The sequence below is a fragment of the Nyctereutes procyonoides genome, unplaced genomic scaffold, assembly GCF_905146905.1.
Source record: "Nyctereutes procyonoides isolate TBG_1078 unplaced genomic scaffold, NYPRO_anot_genome, whole genome shotgun sequence".
Lineage (NCBI taxonomy): Eukaryota > Metazoa > Chordata > Mammalia > Carnivora > Canidae > Nyctereutes > Nyctereutes procyonoides.
In genome coordinates this window covers 40,604,534-40,627,972 of record NW_026575159.1, presented here as the reverse complement: position 1 = coordinate 40,627,972, position 23,439 = coordinate 40,604,534, and positions in this window count along the sequence as shown.

Below are 23,439 nucleotides of genomic sequence, written 5' to 3'. Positions count from 1 at the left end.
ATAACTTTGCCGGGATCCCTGCGGTTTAGCGCCTGCCTTTGGCCCAGGGCGCGATCCTGGAGACCCAGGATCGAATCCCACGTCGGGCTCCCGGTGCATGGAGCCTGCTTCTCCCTCTGCCTGTGTCTCTGCCTCTCTCTCTCATTCTGTGTGACTATCATAAATAAATAAATAATAATAAATTAAAAAAAAAAAGAAATAGCTTTGCCACTAAAAATCAAGTCATAGCTTATGTATGGCATAAATACTAATATAGTATTATATATATACAGAATTTTCATCTAGGGGATGCCAAGGTAATTTGAGACTTGGATGTACAATTTTGAAACACAGAGGAGGAGACCTGCCCACCTTCCTTCCATTAGCATTTATATCGAGAACCCAACAGAGTTTGTCTAGCATAAGGGTTGAACATCAATTACAAGTTTGTGGTTTCCATAGAGTCCCATGAATGCATATCATGTTGTCTTGGAAACTAAAGTATCTATAGACACAATAGTCCCCCAGTTAAGATTGTGAGAGCAGCTATGGACACTTTCTTGGATTCTAAACTATTCAAACTGTATGTTCATATTTGTACTTCCATGGTAACAAGGATAGGTTTCCATTAAATAAAATGAAAAATATAAAGAATTTGTTTCTTTGAATGTAGACTCATATCTGTGTTTCCTTTTTCTGTGTTTCTGTTCTTTCTAGAACTGTGATATAAATGACATCTATGTCCATAAAGTACACATTACATGTTTTTCATTTATTTTCAGAAAACTCTATAAAATTTTAAGACATTTGGTGATTCAGTAAAATATCTATTAATTAATTTTTAAATACTTACTTGATTACGCTTCTCGGTTAATTTAACTTTCTCTGTGATATTAAGATTCATTAAAATAAACTAGCAAAAAAAGAAGTATCTGAACTAGTTAATAATCCTCTGTGAATCATAACTGATAAAAACTTAGTGGTATTTAACCGAATATTACTTTCACTCCCTGCTCTGCATTTATTTTATTAAAAGCAAATTATTAGTGTTTCTTTAAAATAAATGAACATTCTCATTATAAAAATTAGGGTTATAATAATGGTTGAATTAAAATTAATAAATTGTTAAAAATGAAAAATTTTAGATCCATAGGTCCTGGTCATTGGATATGACCACTTAACTGTTTATCCTAATTTGTATAGCAATTGAATTTTAAAAATCATGCATGCTGGGGATCCCTGGGTGGTGCAGCGGTTTGGCGCCTGCCTTTGGCCCAGGGTGTGATCCTGGAGACCCGGGATCGAATCCCACGTCGGGCTCCCGGTGCATGGAGCCTGCTTCTCCCTCTGCCTGTGTCTCTGCCCCCCCCCCTCTCTCTGTGACTATCATAAATAAATAAAAATTTAAAAAAAATCATGCATGCTGCCTACAAAAGTTTCAAATGTAACAAAGTTAACTGGTAGAAATTTCCAAGCCATATAATAGGAAAAATAATCTTATTGTGCTATTTAAAAAAAATTAAATTCAAGTTATTTAACATATAAGGTAGTATTTGTTTCAAGAATAGAGTTTAGTGATTCATCACATATAACATCCAGTGCTCATCCTAACAAGTGCCCTCATTAATGCCCATCACCCATTTAGTGAAACTCCTCCACCCTCTTCCCCTCCAGCAACCCTCAGTTTGCTCTCCATCCTTAAGTCTCTTATGGTTTGCCTCCCTCTCTGTTTTTATCTTATCTTATTTTTTCCTTTCCTTCCCCTATTTTCATCTGTTTGTTTCTTAAACTCCACATATGAGTGAGATCATGTTCATATGACATTTGTCTTTTTCTGACTGATTTATTTCACTTAGCTGATATACTCTAGTTCCATTCAGTTGTTCCAAAAGGTAAGATTTTGCTCTTTTCTATGGCTGAGTATATAAATATATGTATATAATGGAATATACTCCCATACACATAAGACATATATGGCTGAGTGTTTTATATATATTGAATATTTTATATATTCTATATTTCATATAATTAATACTATTATTTTTTATAAATTAATTTTTATTGGTGTTCAATTTACCAACATACAGAATAACACCCAGTGCTCATCCCGTCAAGTGTACCCCTCAGTGCCCATCACCCATTCACCCCCACCCCCCGCCCTCCTCCCCCTCCACCACCCCTAGTTCATTTCCCAGAGTTAGAAGTCTTTATGTTCTGTCTCCCTTTCTGATATTTCTCACACATTTCTTCTCCCTTCCCTTATATTCCCTTTCACTATTATTCATATTCCCCAAATGAATGAGAACATACACTGTTTGTCCTTCTCCGGTTACTGTGGCCAAGTTCAAAAAGGGTGTTGCCTGAGTTCTCCTCTGGGATTTTGATGGAATCTTGTCTCACATTTAGATCTTTCATCTATTTTGAGTTTATCTTTGTGTATGGTGCAAGAGAGTGGTCCAGTTTCATTCTTCTGCATGTGGATGTCCAATTTTCCCAGCACCATTTATTGAAGAGACTGTCTTTCTTCCAGTGGATCATCTTTCCTCCTTTATCGTATATTAGTTGACCATAAAGTTCAGGGTCCACTTCTGGGTTCTCTGTTCTGTTCCATTGATCTATATGTCTGTTTTTGTGCCAGTACCACACTGTCTTGATGAACACAGCTTTGTAGTACAACCTGAAATCTGGCATTGTGATTCCCCCAGATATGGTTTTCTTTTTTAAAATTCCCCTGGCTGTTTGGGGTCTTTTCTGATTCCACACAAATCTTAAAATAATTTGTTCTAAGTCTCTGAAGAAAGTCCATGGTATTTTGATAGGGATTGCATTATACGTGTAAATTGCCCTGGGTAACATTGACATTTTCACAATATTAATTCTGCCAATCCATGAGCATGGAATATTTTTCCATCTCTTTGTGTCTTCCTCAATTTCTTTCAGAAGTGTTCTATAGTTTTTAGGGCATGGATCCTTTACCTCTTTGGTTAGGTTTATTCCTAGGTATCTTCTGCTTTTGGGTGCAATTGTAAATGGGATTGACTCCTTAATTTCTCTTTCTTCAGTCTCATTAGTAGTGTATAGAAATGCCACTGATTTCTGGGCATTGATTTTGTATTCTGCCATGCTACCAAATTGCTGTATGAGTTCTAGCAATCTTGGGGTGGAGGCTTTTGGGTTTTCTATGTAGAGTATCATGTCATCGGCGAAGAGGGAGAGTTTGACTTCTTCTTTGCCAATTTGAATGCCTTTAATGTCTTTTTGTTGTCTGATTGCTGAGGCTACGACTTCCAGTACTATGTTGAATAGCAGTGGTGAGAGTGGACATCCCTGTCTGGTTCCTGATCTTAGGGGAAAGGCTCCCAGTGCTTCCCCATTGAGAATGATATTTGCTGTGGGCTTTTCGTAGATGGCTTTTAAGATGTCGAGGAAAGTTCCCTCTATCCCTACACTCTGAAGAGTTTTGATCAAGAATGGATGCTGTATTTTGTCAAATGCTTTCTCTGCATCTAATGAGAGGATCATATGGTTCTTGGTTTTTCTCTTGCGGATATGATGAATCACATTGATTGTTTTACGAGTGTTGAACCAGCCTTGTGTCCCGGGGATAAATCCTACTTGGTCATGGTGAATAATTTTCTTAATGTGTTGTTGGATCCTATTGGCTAGTATCTTGTTGAGAATTTTTGCATCCATGTTCATCAGGGATATTGGTCTGTAATTCTCCTTTTTGGTGGGGTCTTTGGTTTTGGAATTAAGGTGATGCTGGCCTCATAGAACGAATTTGGAAGTACTCCATCCCTTTTTATCTTTTGGAACAGCTTTAGTAGAATAGGTATTGCTTCTTCTTTAAACGTTTGACAGAATTCTCCTGGGAAGCCATCTGGCCCTGCACTTTTGTGTCTTGGGAGGTTTTTGATGACTTCTTCAATTTCCTCCCTGGTTATTGGTCTGTTCAGGTTTTCTATTTCTTCCTGTTCCAGTTTTGGTAGTTTGTGGCTTTCCAGGAATGTGTCCATTTCTTCTAGATTGCCTAATTTATTGGCGTAGAGCTGTTCATAATATGTTTTTAAAATCGTTTGTATTTCCTTGGTGTTGGTAGTGATCTCTCCTTTCTCATTCATGATTTTATTAATTTGAGTCTTCTCTCTCTTCTGTTTAATAAGGTTGGCTAATGGTTTATCTATCTTATTAATTCTTTCAAAGAACCAACTCCTGGTTTTGTTGATCTGTTCCACAGTTCTTCTGGTCTCAATTTCGTTGAGTTCTACTCAAATCTTTATTAACTCTCTTCTTCTGCTGGGTGTAGGATCTATTTGCTGTTTTTTCTCTAGCTCCTTTATGTGTAAGGTTAACTTTTGTAGTTGAGTTCTTTCCAGTTTTTGAATGGATGCTTGTATTGCGATGTATTCCCCCCTTAGGACTGCTTTTGCTGCATCCCAAAGATTTTGAATGGTTGTATCTTCATTCTCATTAGTTTCCGTGAATCTTTTTAATTCTTCCTTAATTTCCTGGTTGACCCTTTCATCTTTTAGCAGGATGGTCCTTAACCTCCACGTGTTTGAGGTCCTTCCAAACTTCTTGCTGTGATTTAGTTCTAGTTTCAAGGCATTATGGTCTGAGAATATGCAGGGGACGATCCCAATCCTTTGGTATCGGTTCAGACCCAATTTGTGACCCAGTATGTGGTCTATTCTGGAGAAAGTTCCATGTGCACTTGAGAAGAATGTGTATTCAGCTGAGTTTGGATGTAAAGTTCTGTAGATATCTGTGAAATCCATCTGGTCCAGTGTATCATTTAAAGCTCTCGTTTCTTTGGAGATGTTGTGCTTAGAAGACCTATCGAGTATAGAAAGAGCTAGATTGAAGTCACCAAGTATAAGTGTATTATTATCTAAGTATTTCTTCACTTTGGTTATTAATTGATATATTTGGCAGCTCCCACATTCGGGGCATATATATTGGAGGATTGTTAAGTCCTCTTGTTGGATAGATCCTTTAAGTATGAGATAGTGTCCCTCTTCATCTGTCACTACAGTCTTCGGGGTAAATTTTAGTTTATCTGATATAAGGATGGCTACCCCTGCTTTCTTTTGAGGACCATTTGAATGGTAAATGGTTCTCCAAACTTTTATTTTCAGGCTGTAGGTGTCCTTCTGTCTAAAATGAGTCTCTTATAGACAGCAAATAGATGGTTCCTGCTTTTTTATCCAGTCTGACACCCTGCGCCTTTTGATGGGGTCATTAAGCCCGTTCACGTTCAGAGTTATTATTGAAAAGTATGAGTTTAGTGTCATCATGATATCTATTCAGTCCTTGTTTTTGTGGATTGTTCCACTGAACTTCTTCTTAAAGGGGAATTTTAAGAGTCCCCCTTAAAATTTCTTGCAGAGCTGGTTTGGAGGTCACATATTCTTTCAGTTCCTGCCTGTCTTGGAAGCTCTTTATCTCTCTTTCCATTTTGAATGAGAGCCTTGCTGGATAAAGTATTCTTGGTTGCATGTTCTTCTCATTTAGGAGCCTGAATATATCCTGCCAGCCCTTTCTGGCCTGCCAGGTCTCTGTGGAGAGGTCTGCTGTTACCCTAATACTCCTCCCCATAAAAGTCAGGGACTTCTTGTCTCTTGCTGCTTTTAGGGACTTCTCTTTATCTTTGGAATTTGCAAGCTTCAATATTAAATGTCGAGGTGTTGAACGGTTTTTATTGCTTTTAGGGGGGATCTCTCTATTTCCTGGATCTGAATGCCTGTTTCCCTTCCCAGATTAGGAAAGTTTTCAGCTAGGATTTGTTCAAATACATATTCTGGCCCTCTGGCCCTTTCGGCGCCCTCGGGAACCCCAATTAAATGTAGGTTTTTCTTCCTCAGGCTGTCATTTATTTCCCTTAATCTATCCTCATGGTCTTTTAATTGTCTTTTTTTTCCTCAGTTTCCGTCTTTGCCATCAGCTTGTCTTCTATGTCAGTTGTTCTTCCACCTCGTTAACCCTCGTCGTTAGGACTTCTAGTTTGGGTTGTATCTCATTCAATTGATTTTTAATTTCTGCCTGATTGGATCTAAATTCTGCAGTCATGAAGTCTCTTGAGTCCTTTATGCTTTTTTCTAGAGCCACCAGTAGCTGTATAATAGTGCTTCTGAGTTGGCTTTCTGACATTGAATTGTAATCCAAATTTTGTAACTCTGTGGGAGAGAGGACTGTTTCTGATTCTTTCTTTTGAGGTGAGGTTTTCCTTCTTGTCATTTTGCTCAGTGCAGAGTGGCCAAAACCAAGTTGTATTGGGAAAAGGAGAAAAAGAGAGGAGAGAAAGAAGGAAAGAAAAGAGAAAAAGAAAAAAGAAAAAAGGAAGAAAAAAAAGAAAAGAAAGAGAATAAAAAGAGAAAGAAAAAGAAAGAAAGGGAAAGAAAGGTGGGGGAAGCAATCAGAAATCAAAAAGAAAAAAAAGAAAAAATGAAAACCACAGGGGAGTATCTTCTGATTCTGTATACTTTAAGTCCCTTGACTTCCCCTGGAACTGGTCCGTCCAGCTGGTCTTCGGGGGGAGGGGCTTGTTGTGCTGATTTTCTGGTGTTAGCACTTGGGGGAGCTGCTCTGCCCCTGCCTGGTGCAGGGCTCAGTGGGGGTTGTTTACCCCGTGAGGCCCCAGGAGGAACAACCGCAGTGGTGGGGCCAGCTCTGCAGCCCTGGAGTCAGCTCCCGCAGTAGCTCCGGAGCTCTCCGTCTGCAGGGCCTGGAGGCTCCGGGGCGGGGCCGCTGATGTGCTCAGCTCGGGGCAGGAGCGTCCTTGCTGTCCTGGGTCCTCCCGGCCTCTGCCTGTCCCGGGGGAGGCCGGATCCTGGGCTGTGTCCCGGCGCCCTGTGCTTCGGGGCCTGCGCTGGTGGATTCGCGCTCCCGCCCCGCAGCCCCCTCCGCGGAGCCGCCGCCCGAGCCCCTCCGAGCTGCTTCGGGTCCCGCCGTGCGCGCTGCAGCCCTTAGGGAGCTCGGCGCACTCTCCCGGGGCGCAGGTGTCTGTTAGTGTCCCCGGGAGCCCGAGGGCATCCCCGCCCTCCTGTGTCCTGCTCCAACTCCCTGCGAGCCCCTTTCCGCCCGGGAAGGTTGGTGCAGCTCCTGCTTCTCCGGGACGGGGCTCTCCTGTCCTGGGGACACTCGCCCCGGCCTCAGCCCGGCTCCTCGCGTGGCCCCTCCCCCTGGAGGCCTTTTGTTTCTTTATTTCTTTTTCCCCGTCTTCCTACCTTGACAGAAGCGTGAACTCTTCTCACTGCAGCGTTCCAGCTGGTCTCTCTTTACATCTCAGGCCGAATTCGTAGATTTTCAGGATGATTTGAAGGCTATCTAGGTAATTTGGTGGGGACAGGTGATTTGGGGACCCTACTCTTCCACCATCTCACCCCTCCTCCTACCCCACATTTCTTTATCTGTACATCAGTCAGTGGACATTTGGGCTCTTTCCATAATTTGGCTACTGTTAACGGTGCTGCTATAAACATTGGGGTGCAAGTGCTCCTTAAAATCAACATTTTTGTATCTTTAGATACATACCTATTACTGCAATTGCTGGGTTGTAGGGAAATTCTATTTTTAATTTTTTGAGGCACCTCCATACTGTTTTCCAGAGTGACTGCACTAGTTTGGATTCCCACCCAAAATACAAGAGTTCCTCTTTCTCTGCATCCTCACCAACATCTGTTGTTTCCTGAGTTGTTAATTTTAGCGTTTCTGATAGGTGCCAGAGGTATTTCATTGTGGCTTTTGATTGGTATTTCCCTGATGATGAGTGATATTGAGCATTTTTTTCACATTTCTGTTAGCTATTTGTATGTCTTCTTTGGAAACATGTCTGTTCATGTCCTCTGCCCATTTTTTAACTGCATTATTTATGTTTTGGGTGTTGATTTTGATGAATTTTTTATAGCTTCTGCATACTAGCCCTTTATCTGGTATGTCATTTGCAAATATCTTCTTCCATTCTGGGGGTTGCCTTTTAGTTCTGTTAGTCCTTTCCTTTGTACAAAAGCTTTTTGTCTTGATGAAATCTCAATAGTTAATTCTTGCCTTTGGAGATGTGTCTAGCAAGAATTTGCTGTGGCGAGAGTCACATAGGCTGCTGCCTGTGTTCTCCTCGAGGATTTTGATGGATTCGTGTCTTACATTTAGGTCTTGCTTCCATTTTGAATTTATCTTTGTGTATGGTGCAAGAAAGTGGTCCAGTTTTTCTGCATGTTGCAGTCCAATTTTCCCAACACCATTTGTTGAAGAGACTGCCTTTTTTTCTATTAGATCTTATGGCTCTTATTCTTTCTTTTATTAATATGGTGTATCACATAGATTGATTTGTGGATATTGAACCACCCTTGCAGCCAAGGGATCAATCCCACTTAATCATGGTAAATAACTCTTTTAATGTACTGTTGGATTCAATTGGGTAGTATCTTGTTGAGAATTTTGCATCCATGTTCATCAAGAATATTTATTTGTAATTCTCCTTTTAAGTGAAGTCTTTAGTTTTGGGATCAATGTAATGCTGGCCCCATAGAATGAGTTTGGAAGTTTTCCTTCATTTCTAATTTTTGGAACAGTTTGAGAAGAATATGTAGTAAATCTTCATTAACTGTTTGGTAGAATTACCCTAAGAAGTGATCTGACCCTGAGCTCTTGTTGGGAGATTTTAAGTTGTTGATTCAATTTCTTTGCTGGTTATGGGTCTGTACAATTTTTATGTTTTTTCTGTTTTAGTTTTGGTACTTTATATGGTTCTAGGAATTTATCCATTTCTTTCAGATTGCCCAATTTGTTGGCATATAATTGCTCATAATATTCTCTTATAGTTGTTTGTTGTTCTGTGGTTCTGGTTGTGATCTCTCCTCTTTCATTTGTGATTTTATTGATTTGGATCCTTTCTCTTTTCTTTTTGATAAGTCTGACTAAGGGTTTATCAATTCTATCAATTCTTTCAAAGAACCAGCTCCTAGTTTCATTAATCTATACTACTGTTTGTTTTAATTTCTAGATCATTTATTTTTTTTCTAAAGCTCCTGCTCTAATTTCCTTTCTCTTGCGGATTTAGGCTTTATTTGCTATTCTTTTTCCAGCTCCTTTAAATGTAAATTTAGGTTGTGTGTTTGAGATTTTTCTTTTCTTGCTTCTCGAGGAAAGCTTGTATGGCCATATACTTTCCTCTTATGATGCCTTTGCTGCATCCCAGAAGTTTTGGATTGTCATGTTTTCATTTTCATTTGCTTCTATGTATTTTTTATTACTTCTTTAACTTCCTGGTTAAACTATTCATTCTTTAGTAGGATGTTCCTTAACCTCCCTTTATTTGTGATCTTTCCATTTTTTTCCTCATGATTGATATCAAGTTTCATAGCATTGTGGCCTGAAAATAAACATAGTATGATCTCAATCTTTTTTGTACTGGTAGTCCTCATTTGTGACCCAATATGTGATCTATTCTGGACAATGTTCCATGTGCACTTGAAAAGAATGTGTATTCTACTGCTTTAGGATAAAATGCTTTGAATATATCTGTTTCATCCATCTGGTCCGATGTGTCATTTAAAGTCATTATTTCCTATTGATCTCCTGCTTAGATGATTTCATCACTGTGAGTGGGGTGTCAAGGTCCCTACGATTATCCTATTATTATCAATACGTTTGTTTGTTATTAATTGATTTATTTATTTGCTCCTCCCAAGCTGAAGTCATAAATATTTACAATTGTTAGATCTGCTTTTGGATAGATCTCTTTATTACAATACAGTGCCCTTCCTCATCTCTTATTAGTCTTTCATTTAAAATCTAGTTTGTCTGATATGAGTATGGCTACTCTAGCTTTCTTTTGACATCCATTAGCATGATAGATGGTTTTTCACCTCCTAACTGGAGGCATCTTTGGATCTAAAATGAGTCTCTGAAAAAAAAATTAAAAAAATGAAAGAGTCTCTGGTAAGCAGCTTATTGATAGGTCTACTCTATATCTTTTGATTGGAACACTTAATCTATTTATATTTAGAGTAATTATTGCTAGATATGAATTTAGTGTCATTGTGTTACCTGCCAAATTGCTGCTTCTATAGATTGTCTTTGTTCCTTTTTTTCTTTCTTTCCCGCTCAAATGGTCTCCTTCATTATTTCTTGCAGAGTTGGTTCAGTGTTCCCAAACTCCTTTAGTTTTTTGCTTGTAACGGAAACTCTTTATCTCTCCTATTCTGAATGACAGCCTTGCTGGATATAGTATTCTTGGCTCCATATTTTCCCCATTCAGCTCATTGAATGCATCATGCCACTTTCTTCTGCCCTGCCAATTTTTGTAGAAATTGATCTGTATTTTGCAAGTTTCATTATGATAGGTTTTGGTGTTAGTCTTCTTTTGTTGATTATGAGGAGAGTTTTCTGTGCCTCTTGGACTTGAATGCCTGCTTTCTTCTCTCAATTAGGGAAGTTCTCAGCTCTAATTTGTTTAAACAAACCTTCTGCCCCCTTTTCCTACTCTTCTTCTTCTGGGAATCCTATGATATAGATATTATTGCACTTTATGGAATCACTGAGTTCCCTAAGTCTACCTTTGTGATCTAACAGTTTTCTTTCTCTGTTCTTTACTACTTCATTATTTCCCATAATTTTATTTTCTATACCACCTATTCTTTCCTTTGCTTCCTCCCTGCTCATTGTGGTTACATCAAGTTATAGCATTTTTTATTTCAGCCTGACTAGTTTTTGTGCCTTTGTCTCTCTAGCCAGGGTTTCTCTGGTGTCTTTAATGCTTCTTTTAAGCCTAGCTTGTATTCTTATGACTGTTCTAACTTCTTGTTCAGATATATTGTTATATCTGTTTTGAGCAAATTCCTGGCTGTGATTTCTTCTTGATCTTTCTTTTGGGGAGAATTTATCTGTCTTGTCATTCATTATGCATAAGTTTTTGTCTTTTGCATGTTATGAAAGCTTGCTATGCTTCCTGCTTCTGAGAGTAATACCACATTAAGAAGTGGTCATACACTGTCCACGGCCTAGCATTTTACGAAGTATTTCTGGTGTATGCTGTGTGCACTCTGCTATTATGTTTTGGCTGCAATTTCCCACAGGTCAGCCCTCTATAGATAAGCCTGATTTTTAAAAAAAGGGTGGGGGGTCACCTGGGTGGCTCAATGGTTGAGTGTCTGCTTTTGGCTCAGGTTGTGATCCCAGGGTCCTGGGTTTGAGTCTTGCATTGGGCTCCCTGCAGGGAGTCTGCTTCTCCCTCTGCCTATGTCTCTGTCCCTCTCTCTGCATCCTTCATGAATAAATAAATAAAATCTTTATAAAAACCCTGATCCAAGAAAAGAGAAAAAGAAAAGGAATAAAAGAGCAAACAGACAAAGAAACCCATAAACCTGATTCCAAAGTAAAAGAAAAACAAGAAGTCTGACCCCCAAAATTAAAAATAAAATAAAGTAAAATAAAATAAAACAAAAAATGAATTAATTAATTTAAAAAGTTTTTTAAAAGTAAACCTAGTCCTATTTCCACTGGAACTGAAACTAATGCTTTGGAGCACTCTATGATCAGTAGATTTGTTATATGCAGGGGGCCTGTGTTGGTCTTTTGAGGGAGAGGCCTGCTGCACTGACTTATAGTCAGACCTGCGCTAGTGAAAATATCCCTGCTGGGGTGAGGGGTGGTGTATCTGATATAAGCGACCACAGCTTCCACTGGAGGAGCTTGTTTCTTTCTGAAGTCTGACTGTGCTGGTAGGCATGGGAGAGGACGGAAGATAGCATCACCCCTGCCCTCTTGTCCCTGGGGAGGAGAACTCATGGCTGTGGCTTTTCAGTATAGGCCCTCCCAGAAAAGTGAACAATCTCTCTAACAGTGTCCCAGGCTTTTATCAGATCCCTGTCTTCAACCTTTCTGTGCCCCAGAGGTCAGCATGCCTGGTATTACAGTTCTCCTGTGTTTTGTCTCTGGCCTGCTGGATTAAAAACTCTAAATCTTAAAGAACTCAGCAAGGCATAGACACCCCCCTGCCCCACCCCTTAGAAGAGACCCTCACCACACTGCCCTGGGTACCATTCTGCTGCAGAAAAGCAGTTACAGGGATCCCTGAGTGGCTCAGAGGTTGAGCCCCTGCCTTTGGCCCAGGGCCTGATCCTGGAGACCCTGGATCGAATCCGACGTTGGGCTCCAGTCCGATGTCGGGCTCCCTGCATGGAGCCTGCTTCTCCTTCTGCCTGTGTCTCTGCCTCTCTCTCTCTCTGTGTCTCATGAATAAATAAATTTAAAAAAAGAAGAAAAAAAAAAGCAGTTACACACCTGCACAGGTACCTGGAATCTCTGGTGAAGCACAGTGAGAAGCTGCTACCAGGTTGTCTTCTGCACACCTCTGTTCCCTGCTGTTGAACAACCACTCAAAGGCACCTGGCAATATACCCTCTTTAAAATGTACTCCAAGAAGGAGAGTGTTCTCTCCCAGTGTGACGGATCAGCACAGCACAGCACCTTGCACAAATCCTACATGCTTCTCTCTCTGCCACTCTCTCCCTCTCTTCCTGACTTCTCTTTTTGAAAAGGGCTTCCTCCCCTCTATGGCACCATGGCTTACCTCTCCCCCAACTCTCTCTCTCTCTCTTTTTAAAGATTTTGTTTATTCATGAGAGACACAGAGAGAGAAAGAGATAGAGGCAGAGACACAGGCAGAGGGAGAAGCAGGCTCCCACCCTGATGTGGGACGCGATCCCGGGACTCCTGGATCACAGGGCCGAAGGCAGGAGCTAAACCACTGAGCAACCCAGGTATTCCCTTCTCCTCAGTTCTTGACTCTGAACCTTCCATTCGCCACATTCTCTTCCTCCAATTGTGCATATTGTTTTATATTGTTTTCTTAACCTTCAGATTCATTTCCTAGTTGTTCAAAACAATTTGATGTTGATCTAACTATGTTCAAGTGAAGAGGCAAGTTCATGTCTGCCTACTACTCTGTCATCTTAACTCCTTCCCTATGCTGCTTCTTTATTGATTCTTTCCTTTTATATAAGTAGATGTGCATATTCTTATATGAACAGGTTTTTTTTAACATATCTGTATAATGTAGCTAATCCCCTAATTGAGGTTATTTTCAATTATGCTTTTACTAATTATATACAATGAGCATCTTTGCACATATAGTTTTTCTTACATCTATACAGTTTTCCATAGGATGGTTTCCAAGAAAAGATTTGTTTTTTTCATATAAAAACTTGATAGAAACAATAATGTAAATTATCTTTAATAATATTCAGTGAAAATAATTTCATGGATAGTGTGTATTTTTCTCCTACTTTTGCAAAAATGCAATATGCTTGTATAAAATTTTATCACAAGCATACTAATGAATAAAGATGTTGAATACATTTTAAAAGATTTATTTATTTATTTTATTCATGATAGAGAGAGAGGGAGAGAGAGATAGAGGCACAGACACAGGCAGAGGGAGAAGCAGGCTCCATGCAGGGAGCCTGACATGGGACTCGATCCCAGGTCTCCAGGATCACGCCCTGGGCTGAAAGCGGTGCTAAACCGCTGAGCCACCCGGGCTGCCCTGTTGAATACATTTTTGAAGTCAAATATCTTAAGTATGTATTACACAAAGATAATTTTATTTATGTATCTCTATGACAAAATTTGCAGTCATTTTTAATTGTTCAAATCAAGGAGCTTAATCTTGAATTAACAATAAAAACATGTAACAATAAATGCAATAAAAATATTAGTCCTTACAAAAAAAAAAGAAACATAAGACAGCTATGATGAAATTCATGAGTCCAAGAGAACAAATATTAAGTGGCGTCTGAATCATTGCTGTCATTGAGTAGCAGATTGAGATCCACTTCAGATTATGGAGTGCAGTGTCAAGGTGCTAATGTTATTCATGAAACAAATTAGAAGTTAGACAGCCTTTGGTGATAAAAAGAGGGATAATTGCAGGGGATTATAAAGAAGTGTTTTTTATTATACTTTATATAATTCAAGTATGGCTAAAATAAATAAATCTGTTATCTTGCAATGCATGTGAGTAATGTCAAAATTTCATGTGAAGCAGTCATTCCATGATATGGCTAATGAGAGGAATTTAGATCCCCCTTGACACTTTCCCCTTTCCTATATTGTGGTGCTTTTTCTTTTCTTTCAGTGGTCAGGTTTCTTGAAAGCTATTCTACTTGTGATTCATGTTACCCTGGATTTGGGGTGGTGCCAACATGCAAAGTTGTGAAAAACTGGTTCTTTCAGACTCTGATCATGGTCCTATATCTAGCACTGGGACTTCAGTGAGTGCTGCTCTATCTACGACTATTTCAAGCATATACCTTCATCATTGAATAAAGCTTCTCAGTATTCTGATAGTGTACAGTTTAGATACTGTTATCAAGCATGGTTGTCCTCAACTCTATTCTATAAGAGAAGTGTCAAAATATCCAAGTGAATACTTGATTTATCATTTACTATTATTATTACTATTACTGACACTTCTGCTCCTGCTCTTATTATTGTTATTTGCTAGTGAACCAATTTTCTGGTAGGTTCCAACCATGTACTGTTTTCCCCCCAAGACAAACAGAAAAAGAGTGTCTCAAAGTTACAGAATTTAACTACTAAAATTTTTTCAAAATTATTGAGAATAATTTTTAAAAATTATTTTAAAGCTCCAGGGGCATGCCTGTGGGAAAAAAATGGTATTAACTCAAACTCCCTGTTGATCTCAACCTGTGTGATAATGTGAAAACAACTGTTGTCGTTTATATTTATACACACTAGAGATCCTACCAATACCATGGTACCCTACAGAATCACTCAACATAAACAACAGCAAACAAGGAGCAACAACAAAATGTACCAGAATTCAATTGACCCTAGCATATGAAGTTTATGACTATTAAGTTTTTATGCCACAAATAACTCCCTGTGCCCATGTATTTTTTTTCCTCAGAATCATTAACTACATAGATCCTCACTATAAAAGATGTCATGAAGTGTTGGTGAATTTCCAAAGTTCTGGGTTATAATAATCTCCTTTGATATAAGAATACATCAAAAAATAGAAGGAATGTGTTTTTCAATTTATAAAAGAAATATAAATAGACAAGAAATATTTGATGTGAAAGACATACATGAAAGTGTAAGATATGTAGAGATTTAGAAGGTAAAAATTTGTCAGTTAATCTGGTAAAAAATAAAAAATCTAGTAAAGAGTCAGATTATGTAGATTAGCAATCTGTTAAAAAATAAATGAAATGATTCCATTTGGGTTCATAATTGTTAGCTACCTCTCCACAAATGTAAGATTCTTTTTTTTTTTGAGATTTTATTTATTTATTCATGATAAACATAGAGAGAGAGAGGCAGAGAGGGAGGCAGAGACACAGGCAAAGGGAGAAGCAAGCTCCATGCCAGAAGCCCGACGCAGAACTCGATCCCAGGACTCCAGGACCACACCCTAGGCCAAAGGCAGGCGCCAAACCGCTGAGCCACCCAGGGATCTCCTAAGATTCCTTATAGTTTTGCTAACTCAAATAATCTTAAAGGAAAATATGAAAGTAGTTTGAAATTTAAAAATGTATCATAATTTAAGGCTTATATGAAACATTATAATTATTTAATTATATACTTTGGAGGAATATAGCAGTAACCCATTATTATATCCTCTTATGAATCAATTAAGTAGTAAAATTAGACTCAAATTAAACTATGTTCCTACCTTATCAACTCAGAAATAGTCAACTCAAATGAATTACTATTTTTACTTTTAAATATATTTTTACAATAGAAAAGAACTTTTGAAAATTTTCCAATGTTCTCTCTAAATGCCTTATTTAGCAAATTGTACCTTTGTCTTGCAAATATACATTTATAGTATCTGTGTATGAGAGAGAAAATAGGACAAGGGGGATTGAGAAAGGGGTGAGGGAGACAGAGACCTGTGTCTTTCTTCACTTGCATTAGGAGTGATTATCCTGAACACCTGCAAGTCCTTCTGTGTGTCTACAGGCTTAACTCTTGAAATGAATCATAATTTAGTTCTAAATCCATCTATGCTAATTATTAGCTGCTTCTTTTGTCTTTAAATTTGGTTCATATACTTGAAATTCAGTAGCACTGCCAAATATATATACCGATGCTACCACTATCATGATACTCATTCTATCTATTCCTCACCCTATCCCGGGGTTTAACCTGGAACATCTATTTATGTCACTAAAGATTAAATTTGCTTTTCCTAGAACTTCATGTAAGCTAAATCACACAATATGTGCTCTTTCATCTTTACTATTTTTTTTAATACTAGGAAAATGCTTTTGAGATAAATCCTTGCTTTGGAGTATATGAGTAGTTTGTACCTTTTCAGTGCCAAGTAGCATTCCTTTATGTGGATAAAGTACACTTTGTTTATTCATTACCTGTTAAAGGATATTTAGATTGTTTCTGGCTTTGAAGTTGTTTCCTGGGTTTTAGCTTGTTTTCCAGTTTTGGAGTGGTTTCTACTTTAAATAAAGCTGCTACAAATATTCATACACAGATTATTTATGTGGATATGTATGTTTATTTCTCTTGCATAAATACCTAAGAGTGGAATTGCTGTATCATTTGAGAAAGGTATGTGTAACTCTATAAGGAATGGTCAGATAAATTATCAAATTGTTACCATCAACTTGCTTTCCAAAGGATTTGACCATTTTATATTCCACAGAAACATGTGATAGTTATGATCAATATAAATACTCAACAATTTGTTTACAATTTAGCAATTTTAATGACTGTAAGTGGCATTTCATTATGGTTTTACATGCATTTCACTGATAATTTTTGATGTCATCAGTTGATAAATTCTTTGCCATATATTTATGTAATTTTGGGATGTATCTGTTAAAATATTTTGTCCATTTCTTATTTGTCTTTTGTCATTGAGTCGAAGTAGTTCTTCATAAATTCTGGACAGAGTCCTCCCTTATATATGTGTTTGTGAATATTTTAGGCCACAATATAGTTTGCTTTTTATTGTAATGTGTTTATTGAAGAACAGATATTTTTAGTTTGATGAAGTCTAACTTATCATTTTTTCTTTTATACTGTATTTTTAATTTTCACTAAGAAACCATTGTCTGTTTCAAAGTTTGTAAAGATTATCTCCACTTTTTCTTTGATGAGTTTTATAATTTAATTATTATATCTAGTATTTGATCTATTTCAAGTAAAATTTTATTGGTGTGAGGAAAAATTTTTCATGTATATGTAATGTTTCTAGCACCATTTACTTAAAAGGCATTTATTTATTTAAAAGACATTTATTACTTTGGCAAATGGATCATATATGTGGATCTATTTCTTGACTATTATATTCCACCAAGCTATATGATTATCCTTATGTGAGAACCACACTGTTCTTAGTACTTCAGGTTTATTATAAATCTTGATATCATGTAGTAAAATCCTCCAAATGTGCTCTTCCTACTTCCTCTGTATTTCATCTTGGCGATTTTTACACAATACAATTTTTAAAAAAGTAAAAGCCTTCTGGGATTTTGATTTGGGTTCCATAGAATCTATATATTAATTTGAGGATAATTGGAATATTAATAAAATTAATATTTCCTATCTAAGAATATCTCTGAGACATGCTTCTTTATTTATTTAGCATTTATATAATTTTCTTATCCATGCTATGAAGTTTTTTATGGGAAAGGGCTTTTATATATCTTATCTAATTCATTCCTAATACTTTATTTTTGTGTGCCACTTGTCTTGAATGTTTAAATTACATTTTCCCGTTGTTCATTGCAAGTTATTTGGTGATTCAATTTTCTTTGTTGATCTTTGTCACTTCTCACGTTTACTTGTTCAAGTAGCTTCCCCCCTGACCCCCTTTGGTAGGCTTTCAAGTGTTTTCTATGTATGCAATCATGTCATCTGTGATTGAAGACATTTTTACCTCTTAAACTGTATGTATTATATTTGTTTTTATTGCTTTGTGGCACTGACCATGTCTTCCAGTACAATATTGAACAGAAGTGATACGAGTAAAGGTCCTTGATTAGTTTTCCAACACAGAGACAAATTATTCAGCCTTTCACTATATGATGCTGGATTTAGGTTTCATGCTGATTTTTCTTATTTAAGTTGGATTCTCTGATATCCACTACTCTTAAAATATTGATCAAAAATGAGTCTTGGATTTTGTTAAATGTTTTACTGTATCTCATTGGAAGATCATGTGTTTTATTCCATTTTAATCTGATTACATAGTAAGTTACATTCACTGATTTTTTCAAATATGGAAATCACACTTGCATTACTGGAATTATCCTCACCTGGTTCTGATGTCCTATTAGTTATGCCTATTATTCGATTTGATTTATTAGGGTTTTGTTGAATTTTTGTACCTGTGTTCATGAGGGATAGTGGTCTTTACAGTTTTTGTATGTTGTTTTGTTATAATATTCTTGTAATGTCTTTGCTTAGCTTAGCAAAGCTTAATATTAGCTTATGCTGTCTCCTAAAATGAGATAGAAAATGTCTCCTAAAATGTCTCCTAAAAATGAGATAGAAAGTGTTTTCTCTTATATTTTATGTATAATTAGTTATTTCTTCTTTAAATGTTTTGTAGAATGACATTTTTAAGTTATTTGATCTTGTCATTTGTTTTTTTTGTGTGTGTATTTTGTTTTGTTCATGGAAGGTTTATTAGCTATGATTTCAATTTTTAAAAGATAAACAGCTATTTAGATTAGTTCTTCATGAGTGGGCTTGGATGTGTATGTTTGTAATCAATTAATTTTAATTATCCTTCTTTATTATCCTTTTCATATATCTAGTTTCTATACTGATGTCTACTATTTAATATTTGATAAATCTCATTAGATTACCTATAACTTAATCACATTTCCTGAATATACCTATTAGGCATTTCAAATATACTATGAATCAGAGTTCTTTTTTTTTAAAGATTTATTTATTTATTTATTTATTTATTTATTTATTTATTTATGAGAGAGCCAATGGGAAAGAGAGAGAATCTGAAGCAGATTTTGTGATGAGTGCAGAGCCCAATGCAGAGCTTGATCTCAGGATGGTGAGATCATGACCTAAGCTGAAACCAAGAATGGACTCCTTACCCAACTGAGCCATCCAGGTGCCCCAACTCACAGTTCTTAATACACACCCTCTTTTAAAAACTGCTTCATCCTTTGGATACTTGTAATATTATCCAATAGTTCCTCAAATCAGTTTGATGTGTCATCTTTTATTTTTCCGTTTCTAACTATTGTTCCTATACAATTATTCAAATAAATATTACTATTTTTCCATTGATAAATATTTCTAACATCTTATCCCCAACACAATTGTCACCACCTAAATCTTTCCATGCTGGCTAGAGAAATAAGAACTATTCACAGACTCTAATGAATTCTTCAACACTTTCCCCTTTTTAAAAATTGCTTTTCCAATAATTTTCCCCTGGCTTCATTGGCAGTGCAACATGCACACACAGATCAGTATTCAACCAATATTTGGTGTGATTTCTTTCTATCCAACTCCCTTTTTTCTGATTTTATGCTCTGCTAATTCTAAGCACTTCAATCCTCTGTCCTCCCAATTCATTATACTCCTAAACTCTGTTTGAGTTCCCTTTGTGCTGTAGACTAACTATTATTTTTGAGCAACAAGCTGGGCAATTAAAGAACTCACTTCATTTGGTTCCATTTTCTCAGAGATTGCAATCCTGAGCTTCCCTGATTCAGGGACTGAGGAGAGTTGGTTTTATTTATTTTGTCCAATTTTCTAGTTGTTTCTGGCAGGAAGACAATTGACAAAGTTAATTCTTCATGAGCAGAAGCAGACATCTCACATTAGTTTTGAAATATATTTTCACTGGGTTGAATGCTAGACTGACAATCCCTCCCCCTAAATACTTTAAAGATTTTCCTACTTTATTCTTGCTTACATTTTCTCTGATAGTAAGTCTACAGTTATTTGTCTTGTTTTTTGGTCTGCAGTCGGTCATTTTTCTCATGCTCCTTTTAAGGTTTCTACATATCTCTGTTTTGTTTGTTTGTTTGTTTGTTTTAGTAATTTAATTATATGGTCTGTTGTGTTTTCTTGGTTTCATATTTTTTAAGGTTAATTGAGTTTCTTAAATCTTTTATGTTTATAGTTGTCATATAATTTGGAAAATGTTCATGGTTATTTATTCAAATTTATTTTCTGTCTTTCCCTTTCACCTTCTACTCTTCTATTTCTTGGAGTTAATAAATATACCCATAATCTTTTTATATTGCCCCGGAGTTTTCTGAAAGTCTTCCTTTTTTTCTGAGTCTTTCTTTATGTTTGTGTGTCTGTTATTTTGGTTGCCCTCAGTTCCATTTCACTAATCTATTCTTCTGACATTTCTCATCTCCTATTAATTTGACCCAGTGAAATTTTTATTTTGCATGTTTTATTTTCATCATTAAATGTTCCATTTGATTCTAATCTTTATCTTCCATTTCATTTCTCTTATGTTCATGGTTTCTTTTAAATCCTCAAAAATATTTATTATATTTAGAACTGTTTTCAAACCTTCGTTACCCTTTTTAAATCATTGCTGTATTTTTAGACTCTCTATTGACTAATTGTTCTACTACTTATCAATTATATTTTACTTTTTAAAACATTTTTATTGAGTTTTAATAATTTTCTGTATATTGCTGTATATTACATATTGCTAAATACTGGATTTATCGTACTTCTTTAAAAATTGAAAATCTTTGTTTGGGCTGGCACATCAGATATGTATAGATTATCTAGATTACCTGATATGTATTTTTAACTTTTAAGAAAAAGTTTTAAAGTCCTTTACCTGTTGCAGTATTGCTAGTATAGTCTTATAGAGCATACTCTCTATGGGGTTCCCTATTGGAGCACAATAGGTTTAGTGAGTAGATTCACCATTGCTTTGAACCATAGGTCTACCATTACACTGAATAGTACTCAAACATATTCTAACTCTGTGTGAGCTCTGGAGACTTCTTATTTTCCTACAATAGAGTTTGATTTTTGCCCACTCTCATGGAATTTCATGCTACACATATGTAGATTAGTTCTCAGTCACAAATTTAAGGAAAGCTTTATCACATTACTGAAACTGTTTTCTCAATACAACACTCCATTAATACTATGCACAAATTTCACTCACCTCAGCTCTTCTGAACTGCATCTTTTCACCTCAGCGTGAAAGACATGCTCTGCTTGAGTTCCATCTCAATGTAACATAATCTAGAAAGTGTTTTCAAGCAAAGAGCCTGGGCAATGGTAGAGTTAACCTGCTTTGTTTTTGTTTTCCCAGGGATCACCATTCTGAGCTACTTATTGTCCAGTATCCAAAGGCTGTGGTCTCATATTTTTCTCCAGGCTTCTATTTTTTTTTTTTTGAGACAGTGATACTCCAGTCCTAACTACTATAATATGTTCAGAGCATATAAGCTGTTAGTGGTTTTTCATTGAAGAAAGCATTTAACCATCTTTGTGATTTAACTCCCTTATCTTTAGGGTTTGGATAATAATATATACCTTAAAAAGGATTATTGGCTTTATCTCAAATTGCACAATAGATAAGATGCCCTGAATTTTTATTGTGTTGTTTTTCCATAAAAGTGCTCCTTCCCAAGCTGCCTAATCCACTGGAGACAAGCTACTTAAAGCCATCTCATTCATACCATGAAACTAAGTACACAGGTTTGTTTTTGCCAACAGTCCTTCATTAGACTATCAGATATAATCATATCATTCTGAAGTACCAGTTTACCTATGTCACCACCAGTAGCCATCTCATCCATCATCAGCAAGGCTTTTGCTTTCTTATTGGTTCATGCATCTCAATCTAACCTGATCCTCCTTTTGCCTATTCTCTTAAGTCCTTTCCCTGGAGCCATAAATCTGCATTTACTAAATTTTCTATTTTTCTCAACCTTTTCTCTGAAAAATTCTTTACCTCTTTGTATTAACTGACCCTTGGATGTTTCCTGAGATTGCTCCCTAATCTGTAGATGCTTCAATTGGAAATTCCTTTTTTTTTTTTTTGGTCATTTCTATGACCTTATTCTATTCACCTTATTTTTGAACAGAGCAATAATATCCTTTCTGTTTTCCATCTCTGCTATCCAACCATTTCTTTTTCTTTCTCTTAACATTCCTCTCTCTTTTTTAAAATCATGTTCTCTGTGTATGTCATCCATAACATCTTCCTTCTATTACTACACGTCTTGCTTACTCCTTGAGATTATGCAAAATTTTAACTTGAGCTTTCTTTACACACTAACAAATTTTTGATTGTTAATATATCCTCTTTATTTTTTTCTATTCTTTGTAATATTAATTCCAGTTAGTCAGCATACAGTGTTATATTAGTATCAGGTGTATGCTCATTATGAGAAGTGTACTCTTCGTTCCCTTCATCTATTCCACCCATGCCCCCCACTTGCCTCCCCTCTGGTAACTATCAGTTTGTTCTCCATAGTTAAGAGGATGTTTTTTGGTTTGTCTCCTATTATTCTTTGTTCATTTTTTTTGTTTTTAAAATTTCACATATGAGTGAAATCATATGGTATTTTTCTCTTACTGACTTATTTCACTTATGTCCTCTAGACCCATCCATGTTGTTGAAAATGACCAGATTTCATTCTTTTTTTAATTGCTGAATAATATTCCATTGTGTATATTTTGATAGGTATATACTTATTGCCATTTTTTACTTGTTTTACGGTTGTTTTTATAGTTCTCTGTTCTTTTCTTCTCTTGTCTTATCTCAGTTCGCTGGCTTTCTTCAGTAATACACTTGGATTCTTTTCCATTTACTTTTTGCATCTCAATTACTGGTGTTTGATTTGTGGTTACCATTAAGTTTGTATATGGCATCTTATGCATATAGCACTGTATAAAATTGATAGTTGCTTAAGCTTGAACCCATTCACTACTCCTCTCTCCCTAAGTTTTATGTATACAGTGTCCTACTTTACATTCTTTTGTTTTGTGAATCCCTTGACCAATTTTTATAGATAGTATTGCAGCTGTTGCTTCCTACTTTTCTTACTGTTTGTTATATATGGTCTTTCCTTTCCACTCAAAGAGTATCCTTGAACATTTCTTATGGGGTTCATTTAGTGGTCATAAATTTCTTTAATTTTTGTTTGGAAACTCTTTACCTCTCTTTGTATTCTGAATTATGATCTTGGTGGATAGAATATTCTTGGCTACGGGTTTTTTTCTTTCAGCGTTTTGAATATATCATGCCACTCCCTTCTGGCCAGTAAAGTTCCTTCTGAAAAATCAGCTGATAGCCTTTTGGATTTCCCTTATATGTAACTGCCTTAATTTTCATTTACTGCTTTTAAAATTCTCTCTTCATCACTACTTTTTAGTTACTATGTGTCTTGGTGTGGACCTCCTTAAGTAGGTTGATTTTGTTGGAGGCTCTCTCAGACTCCT